The sequence below is a fragment of the Corvus brachyrhynchos genome, unplaced genomic scaffold (assembly GCF_000691975.1).
Source record: "Corvus brachyrhynchos isolate BGI_N302 unplaced genomic scaffold, ASM69197v1 scaffold115, whole genome shotgun sequence".
NCBI classification, from domain to species: Eukaryota; Metazoa; Chordata; class Aves; order Passeriformes; family Corvidae; genus Corvus; species Corvus brachyrhynchos.
This window is the reverse complement of record NW_008239553.1, coordinates 1,019,198-1,026,324: the sequence shown is the minus strand read 5'-3', so window position 1 is coordinate 1,026,324 and position 7,127 is coordinate 1,019,198. Positions and strand designations below refer to the sequence as shown.

The 7,127-nt window shown below is 44.5% G+C and overlaps 1 protein-coding gene across 6 annotated transcripts in view; it reads left to right on the top strand.

Moving 5' to 3' along the window:
- The window catches only part of LOC103620902 (USP6 N-terminal-like protein), an 83,553-nt gene that overhangs the window by 24,388 nt on the left and 52,038 nt on the right, over window positions 1–7,127 (top strand). The window lies entirely within an intron of this gene.

The following is a 7,127-nucleotide window of genomic DNA, read 5'->3' as shown; positions in this document are numbered from 1 at the left end:
CATTCCTGCAAGTACATGAGCAGGACCATTTGTTCTGGTTACTCTCCTAGTTGCCAGAAGCCCAACTGGTTTGAGGTGAGAGAAGAAAGAAGAGAAAGGGTTGTTTTAGCTGGATGCCAAATACAAAGAGGGAGTATAATGTGCCCACAGGCTGCATCGTCGGCACATAAACCTAGTGAACAGGGGAGAGGACAGACTGCTTGTATTGGCACTGCTGTCAGCTCTCATTTTCTCACAGCTGGAGGACCATGAATGCACAGACCCCATTGATGGGATGTCCTGGTTTTAACCTTCTCAGTCCAGGGATTTGACAGCCCCAAAGCATAACATGTTTCTGTGTGCACCTTTCCAGTAGCAAAGGGTTTCGCACCCTTTGCTGAGTGGTCCCTGCCAGCCCCACAGCTGGTTAGTGCCATGTTGCTTATCTGCACCTCTCTGTGGAGCGAGAGGTGACTGGCCCACAATTTCTAATTGTGATCATCACTCTCACTATTACTATCTTCAAAGTCCACAGAGCTCAGTTTTTTTTTTAACCAGCAACTGGTGAGAGAATCCTCATGAAATTTTGGTAACATCATTTTAGTACCTTAAAATCCTTGGCTTCTTGTAATCAGAAATGAGTAACCTGGTGTGAGAGTACCTCAGTACTCATAGTGTGCATGAACACTTGAAGCAGCTGCCTAGGATGGAAAGCACAGGAGGAGTGCAAAGAAACAACAATTTTGTCAGCCTGGTTGGAAAGCAGCTACAGCAGTGAGTAAATGCTTCCTTTTATGTGCACATGCAGTGTCTGACATCCAGGCAGAATGCTGACAAGCTGCTGTGGCTTGGAGGACAAGTTGAATGATCTGCATAAAGTCCTTACAATTTCCTCTCTCAAAGCAGAAGTGGCTAAAAAACCTTCAGAAGAAGAGGACCTGTCTGATTTTGTTGTTGTTAATTTGTTCTGGAGGGTTGGTTGCTACAAGGAGAGGTATCTCTGCTCTGTGTTACTGGTTTTGGATCTGCTCTTGGTTCAAGGAGATAGAGATGTCCTCTCTGTGAGCCATGAACCTGTTTCCTGGACCTTGTGCTCATGCATCTTCTAACAGACAGAGCAGCCTTAGAGTCAAGTGAATCTACTTCCTCCCTGCCATGAATGTTTCCACTGTTAATGAAAGATATTTTTGTTTTGGAGGAAAAACACACCCAAAGCCACCCTGGCAGGTTTGTTTGTGCCAGGTTTTGACTTGGATACTTAGTGAAACAGAGGAACAGCTTGAAAACAGTGCCGTGGTCCTTCAGCTGCCTAAGGAGAAGTGCAGGAGTAAAGTGGCTTAGAACTCCTTCAGTTCAGCAGTGTGGCATTCCTTGTGAGTGCATTGATTCTCACAGCCTTCCACCATCAGCTACCAATTAATGGCTTTGGGAGGGTTTGGTGTGCATGGGAAAACTGTGGTGTAGAGAGGTGATCCTGCTCTGTCTTCCTGGAAGTTTGTCATCTCAGGCGGCGCAAAAGTTTTGTAAGCACTGTCTGCTTGTTGCAACATCTAAGATTGTAATGGTCTGTGTGGGAGGGATGTCCATGCAGATGGAGATGCCTCTTGCCCTCAAATGTTTTCTGTAAAGTTTGTGGCCCATTAATCATGAGTGTGCGTCTTTTCTAATGGGCTGATGGTTGTAGATGCTGGATAAATTTTGTGCCGTGTGTTGGGGATCTCAGTCCTGGAGTTTGAGCTGCCTTTTGATTGATGAAGGGCTGCATTTGTTCTTGTCTGTTTCAACATTTGCAGCTTCTGTTTGAGTGAAACGCTATGGAGAAGACAGGACATTCTGTGTCTCACTGTTTGGGCTCTGCACCAGAGAAAACATTTCCCCTCTGAATCCTTTGCCCAGGAAAGAGCAGGTGGTGGTTGTTCTCTGCAAGAACAGCTGGAAGTATCTGCGGTCCCCTCTTGATCTGCTTGTATTTCAGAGCCCTGTCAGAGACAGTCTCTTAAGACACCAGGTCAAAGGCTTTAAATGCTGGAGCCCAAACCTCTCCCAGCTTTGCTGTAGTGCCCATGTGTGGTAGCTCAAGAGTAGAAGACCTGCCACACTGGCTCCCAGCCAAGGTCCAGATTGACAGGTATCCCCTCCCCTGGTGACAACCAGAGTGGATCCTCAGGGAAGGAGGCAACTCTAGGTTTAACAGCTGCACCGGTGTTGTCCTCCTGCAGTTTCCATGGTACTTTGCAGACACTTTCTGTAACTCACTCTGAGTAGCAGAACATGTCACAACATAACTGTGGGTCACTTGGAAGAAGTCTTTCCTCCTTCTGCTTGACTTTTTTCTATCTGCTCTCTCATGGTCTTTCACTGTGAAGAATTGTTCTTTGCTCCTAACATGGTTTGCATGACACCAGTGGGTCCTGCAGGTTGTTTTCTTTCTAGCCTCAGTACATAGGTACCTTTTTTTGTGGTGCCCACAGCTTAATATTTCATGATGATCCACTGTCTGCTTTGACTGTGCTGCTCTGGAGTCTGAATTTAGACAAACGCTTTGTGGATGCTTTGAAGGGGATTAGAACTGACCTTTAATTGAAGAGAAAATGGAGTAATGTCAGACTTATTTGCAAAAGCATTCTGTGCTTCTAGCTGGAAGAGTTGTTGAACATACCGAAGAGAAGGAATTTAGAAACATGCCCACATGACCCCATATCTATTACTCAGCAGGCATTTTTGTTGCACATCTTGCATTTATTTTATTGCTAAAACTTTAGGCAATTTATCAGTGTTTCCATTCTGTAACTGGACACCCCTTTGCACTGTCTGCCTCTCCAGCCAAAAACGAAGTGAGAGTGATCTTAGCTAACAGCATGATCTCAGCAATTCATCTAGATGAAGACAGAAGTTGGCTGCTCTCTCCATTTATTCACTTAAAGTACTGAAAGCCGCAAATGAACTTGTTTCAGTTTTCCTAATGCTGTGATAAGAAAATAACCAGCCCCATTTCCTAAAATTTTCCGGAGTTGATGTCCATGTGCATAGAAAAATCCAACACATCCAAAGTCCAACTCACAGGTTCCTATACATGAGCACCACTGCTTGAGATGGCTTGATGGAAATAACGTTGCATCCAGCGAGTCAATCACCGTGTTCCACAATAGATAGTACACTTAATAGCAGCATAATTTCCTGTGTTGGCTGTAGTTTTTTTCTGATCTCCCCTCAGCAAAGATTTATATTTGAATGTCTATGGATTTCTGTGTTGTGCATATAGAGGTATTGCTTAGTATGGACTTTTGGGGACAACGGAAAAGCTTTGCCAGCTCTTGCTCTTGCTTGGTGAGGAAGGGAGCAGGCCAGAAGTTAAGCATACAGATCTGTACTTCTCTGCTAAGCCTTGTGCTTTCTCTGTGCTGGTCCATATTGGAGGATTGGAGATCCATCAACAGCAATAGAGTAAAAACTGTGTGGTAACTGGTTTTGGTGAAACTTTCCTGTGTGTCTTGGTTTCTCTTTCCAATGGAATTTCCTTGAAACTCTCTCGCCATCTTCTGTTCCTGCATCAGATTGGGAAGGGCCTTTGTCAATGGCAAGGGCTCCCAATCACTAAGATGACTAACTGATGATGGGTCTGGGCAAATAGCTGCCTGCCTGATCAGATGCTGATGGCTTGGCGGGATGTTTCCTCTCCTCCTGCTTTTTGGGTGGTCCCACAGTACCTGTCATAGTTTCCTGTGAGACTTGTATTCACTGTGCATGTGGGATTTGTTCTTCGCCTGTGACCAGAACATGACTGGTGTTTCTTTAGGAATAACAACAGCAGAACCAGGTAGCTGTCATCTGCTCTCCAAAAAGCACTTGGTTGCTGTTTTCTGTTATGCTGCAACAAAGCACTGCAGACTCTGTCTTTTGCTCCAAATGCAGGTAGCTTTCTTTGGTCTTTTGTGTTCCTGAAGAACCTTGTGGCAACGCTACACCAAAATTCTGCTGTTCAAGTTGAGTTGTGCCATGGACATATCCTTCCCCTGAGGGGAGGAGCAGAGCCTGGACCAAAGGTGACTGATGTTATGCATCAAACAAGGTGACTTGCCACAGTGTAGTTGGCATCAGTGGTCCTGGGAGATAAACTTCTGTGGGGCGTAGTGTGCCCATGTGTCCTTCCCACCATGAGATGAAACTTGGCACAGTCTGGCTTTGCAAAGCACAGTAAAATGCTGTTGGAGAACGTACTCCTGACCCTCTGCCCTACTGCTGGAGCAGAGCCTGCAGAGTGCCAGCCTTTGTCAATCTGAAGTCAAGGGGCTGTTGTCCCCCAAGGTGCAGGGGATGGAGAAGCCTTGCAGCAGGTTAGGAGGAGGGAGCATCTGTGGTTTTGTGTGTTCTGTGCCCACGTGGCAGAGAGTGTCTGTCAAGGCATGGGTTTACAAACAGAGGAGCTCATTAGTTAGAGCAGCCGGCTGGTGTGGCAGAAGGCCCGGGCTTGGGTAAGCTTTTGGGCAGCTACTCGAAGGAGGAGGCAATTGCTGAAACATTCATAAACTTGACTGTGAGCAGACTTCCCAGTTGCCTCATCTGCAGTGGAGATGAGGGAGTGCAGCCAGGAGCTGCTGTACTCATCCCAGGAGAGATGGCAGGGAGCAGCAGGCTCCAAAGTTAATTCTCTTCATTAATTCCCATAACAAATTTCCACCTTCAAAAGCCTAAATGAACAGAGGCCTGCCAGAGCAATACCTGGAGCGGTAGCTTTTCCTTTTATTTTTTTTTTTGCCTCGTCCTGTAAGGTTCATATGGAGGAGAGTGCTCTTGGAGTCTCAAGAAAAATAGCAACAAAACAGTGCTAAACACTGGCTATAAAAAAACCTACTTATTTGTTGCACGTGTTGAAATGTGACAATGGGGGCATCCCATGCAAGCCCTTGTTATTTTAGTTTTTATTCTTTGCTGCATATGTAAGTTGTAATACTCTTTTTAATAGTATTCCCATATATTTAGAAAGAAGGGTACAGTGTTTTAGCCTCCTAATACCTTCATTCTTTGCATGTCTCTCAAGGCAGCCAGGTGTGCTGGTACCTGGTTTTATGGGCCCATGTCCCACACAGGCTAGGCTGACCTATCTGGTTGAGGGCATTTTCCCAACTGTTGTCTTGTTTTCCTTTTAAAGTTTTCTCCTGTTTTCCTCCTGAAAAGTAACAGTGGATGGTGTGAAGAGCAGAGTCAGGAATTGAAGGATAACTGCTGCACTTGTCCTCAGTTCACCCTCTCATGTCTCTCACCATGACAGCCTGTGTTAGCAAAGATGACAGTGTGTTAGCCAGAAGAAATAAATTTTTTGCTGTTTGGGGAATTGGCTAATCATTACATGCCTCCGTTTACCTAGTTAAGAATGTGTTCTTTAAAACTGCCTGCTTTCTCCCAAGTTTGTAGCTCTTTCAAAGAGGTACAAATTTTGTTATAAAGTCCTCTGCAGCAATGCTGTCCTGAATCTGATGCTGCTTCCTACAGAGAGGCTCCAAGTGCTTCTGTGCAGCAGTTGGGGAATGGCCTCCGTAACAGGACAGAATTTGAAAGGGGTTCTTTTTAGTTTTTTAAAGGTACTTTTGCAGATGTTGTGGTTAAAGGCTTCTATTTTTAAAACCCTAAATCTTGGAATGTGGCTCCATAACACTATGTAGTGGGATTTGGAAAACGTCTGCTAAAATTGTATATACAGAACAGTGAAACAGTTAGGTCATGTTAAAGTTGTTAGACTTTCTGATGCTAGTGCATGTCTTTTGGGCTTTTGTTTTTTTTTTAAATGAATGTTTTTCTTTTTAAAAATACAAATAATGGACCTTCCATTTTAGACAAATGTCCCTTTTTTATGATGGTGGGGTTTTTTTCCTAGTAAATGGCTTTTTTAGTGGGAGCTGCCTTGCTCTTTCCATCTGATGTCTGTGCCCACATCTCGGAATGTTTCCATTTCAGAAAGGAGGAGGATTCTGGTGCTAGCAGGCAAACTTCAAAAGCTGCTATGCAGGGAACTTCGCAGTTCGCATAGGAATTCGGGATGAGTGAGAAATAAAACAACACAAAAATCCCTTAAACTTTTACTGCCCGCAAAAATAACAGAAAAATTTGCTTCTTGGTTCCTCTAGTCCTTGTCATGCTAAGGTACTGAAACTGAATAATCCTTTCATCTCCTAAAACGAACCAGAGATATTTAGGAGCACTCAATAGCTTTTAAAGAAAATACGATGTTTTTCCTATTGAATGCTGCAGTTGTGCTGTCACACTCAGTGACTTAAAATGGGACTTTTGGGTGGTGTTTAGATGCAGGACACAGGTAATGGCCCTTTTTCCCCACATGCAGTGTTATTACTGGTGTTTGACACACCACAGACCCAAGTGGTACCCAGTAGTCATGCTCACCCTATCCCTAGCACCCAACTCCAGCCATCCTCATGGAGCTGAGTTTGAATTAGGCAATGTTTTTCTGTCCAAGCCTCCTAAGAGCCTATTGAGAGGGAAGGGGAATGGCTTTTCTTTCCAAGAGCAGCTGAATGCGGTGCCCTAGTTACCATGGTTTTTTAAATGGAGTACTTCAGAGGATGTACAAAAGCATCTTTAGTACTTGCAGTACAAGGAGAATGAAAGGACCTAGATTATGTCAGCAGTGTAGCGGAGGCTTAAGTGAGTATCATTCATTTATTGTTAGGAGATGACCCAATTTGGATTGTATTTATGGAGTTGGAGGGGAGAATGGACCTGTTTCAGATTACTTTTGAGCTTTAAATGTACTTACAGGCTTTGTGTAGGGATTGCATTGGCTCCTGCTGGGTAAACAGAGCCTTTAGGAGGGTGTTCCCCATGTACTGGAGCAGTGATGTATCCTGGCTTGTCTTGTGCTGCCAAAATGGGTTGATTCATACCATGTCTCTCCACATGGCCATGTACTGAGTGGGGAAAAAACTGAGTTGTCAGACAGAACTTGCCCAGCTGATTTTTATGTATTTTATTGTATTTTCTTGCAAGGCTTTTAAAGCCTCCAGTTACTATATAATTTGCAGACTGGTTCCAGCTAAGCAGATCCTTAGCTGAAGGCTGTGGCCCTGCAAAGGACTGGTGGAGGTAATGGGTCATGAAGTCTGCACACAGTGGGATGCTTCTTTTGGTTCGTCCCC